The 2,427-nt window shown below is 38.2% G+C and overlaps 1 pseudogene; it reads right to left on the bottom strand.

Moving 5' to 3' along the window:
- Positions 1 to 2: 2 nt before the first annotated feature.
- LOC105537686 lies at positions 3 to 954 on the bottom strand (annotated as a pseudogene).
- Positions 955 to 2,427: the final 1,473 nt, after the last annotated feature.

The following is a 2,427-nucleotide window of genomic DNA, read 5'->3' on the forward strand; positions in this document are numbered from 1 at the left end:
ATAGCTGCTTCTGCTATAATATCACATGCATGGATAATGTCAGCTGTGGTCAAAGGGGTTTTGTTCTCAATGTGATTCCCATTGCCTATGACTTTGGACTTCAAATACATCTTGGTCAGAAGCTAGGCAAGATTTTCTGGAGTTTCTCTGATTTCATTTTTTTTTGTTAACGAGATCAGCTTTCACTATATCTTTTTGAACGATTTTTAATTAAAAATATTTTTATAGAGATGGGATCTCACTATGTTGCCCAGGCTGGTCTTGAACCCCTGGACTCAAGTGATCCTCCCACCTCAGCTTCCCAAAGTGCTGGAATTACAGGTGTGAGCTACCAAGCCCAGCCTCACTATCTCCTTTTGGTAAGCTAGTTCTGGGAAAGTATATGCTTTTCCATTAGGAAAACTACCTCAGTTGCTTCTATCATAAATTGGTTCTCAATATAGTCACTGAAAATGGTGTCCAGATAATATCAAGAACTCTTTTTGCCTTAGTAAAGTCACTTCCTGTGCATTTGATAAATACCTTTCTAGTATTTAATTTTGGAGTCGTCCTCATTGGTGAGAAAGGATGACACCCTTGCTATCATAGATAACTGGGTACAGGGGTTTATTTCCAGTGACATGTTAATAGTGTTTAAGGTGGTTGTCGGTCTTGTTCATGTTCATTGGCTCACAGATTGTATACTCCTTGGCCTTATTTAGGGCTTGAACTTGATATCTAAAGGACACTTTGCACAGTACAAGTATATGGGTGACAAAGTGTCCAAATCATGGGTTCCAGTAGCAACCAATGCTCTTTTCCAGCAAATATCCTGATGTCATTTCTCCTGATGTTCAAGGAAGCTGTCATATTGATCTTTAGTAAGATTTAGATTTTGGAGAACTGCTGCTGTAAAGGGCATACCTTAACTATCTTTTCTGTGATAATCAATTTCTGGATTTTTCTATTAGGCATTACCTGTTTATATGCCAGAGACTTTTTCCTTTCTTTGAAGACCTGAAGCCCTCAAATCAATCCTTCCAGACACATGAGATCATATCAAAATTGACTGAGATGTCGATTTTGCAAAAAACATTAGAGGGCCCTTCAGCATTTACATTGTCTTGTTCATTACTTATTTCCTTCTCAGAAGTCATGTCATCAACTTCCAGACCAAATTGAAAACATAGTTCATCAATTCTTCATCAGTGTAGGCCTGGCCCAGGGCTTGGAAGAACAGAGGTGCTTCTTTGTGGGTAGTTTTTTGATTACTGGTTCAATCTCTTTACTTACTACAAGTCTATTTATATAATCTATTTCTTCTTGAGTCAGTTTCGGTAGCTTGTATCTTTTAAAATATCTGTCCCTTTCATTTAATTTATCTGATTTGTTGGCATACATTGTTCACAGTATTCCTTTATAGTCTTTTTTCTGTCAGGTATTAGCAATGTCTCTGTTTTTGTTGTTATTGAGTCTTTTCTTTTTCTCTTGGCCAATCTAGCTTAAGTTTGCCGTTTTTGTTGATCTTTTCAAGGAATTGGCTTTTGGTTTCATTGATTTTCTCTGTTGTTTTCAGTTCTCTGTTTCATTAACTTCTGCTCTAATCTTTATTTCCTTCAATCTGCCTGCTTAAGGCTTGCTTTGCTCTTCTTTTTCCAGTATCTTACATTGGAAAGTTAGGTTATTGATTTGGGATCTTCTTTTTTTTTTTTTTTCTTAATTTAGGCACAGACTTGCCTTTGTTACAGAATTGCCTTAGATTTTCTTGAATAGATGTTTTTTCATTTGCTGTTTGCTATCAGGCCCACTTCCAGAGGCTTCAAATTCTGTGTGTGTATAAAATTTCAGTAGTTTCATTAAGGAACAGGTCAGCTGAGCTCCTCGTGTGGTCATGCCAGAAGTTGATCTCGTGCTCCCTTTTTGTTAGAGGACTTTAGGGGAGATAGAGTGTTGACTTTGTGGACACTACCAGAGGTAGGACAGAGTCAAAGGAGAGTGTGCTTGAAGGAAGGTAGGCAGCAGATGTGAAGACCTGGGACACTGGACATGAAGGAGGGGTAAACATTTTCAGTGCAAATCTGAAGGTAGAACTTGGAATAATGGATGTAGGTTTAAGCTAAATATCAGGATGAACTTTTTGAAAACTGGAATTCTGTCAGTGAATGAAGCTGTCCCCTGTGTTTGGGCACCTGTACGCTCTCAGAGATCATCCACATTGTCAAGGACACTATGGAAAAGATTTCCTCACTGTTGGGATGATGGATGATGTGACCTCATTTCCTTGCAAGCAAAAGTTTCAGAGATTATTGCATGACAGGGTCTCACAGATGACTTTGGGGACAAGGGTTTGCATTTAGCAAGGATCACAGCACACCATGTTTTAGGAGAAAGAGCAAATCTCTTTCTAATAAGTATAAAACACATCGCCAGATATATACATCTGTGTGT

Source organism: Mandrillus leucophaeus, unplaced genomic scaffold (genome assembly GCF_000951045.1).
Source record: "Mandrillus leucophaeus isolate KB7577 unplaced genomic scaffold, Mleu.le_1.0 Scaffold1785, whole genome shotgun sequence".
Taxonomy (NCBI): domain Eukaryota; kingdom Metazoa; phylum Chordata; class Mammalia; order Primates; family Cercopithecidae; genus Mandrillus; species Mandrillus leucophaeus.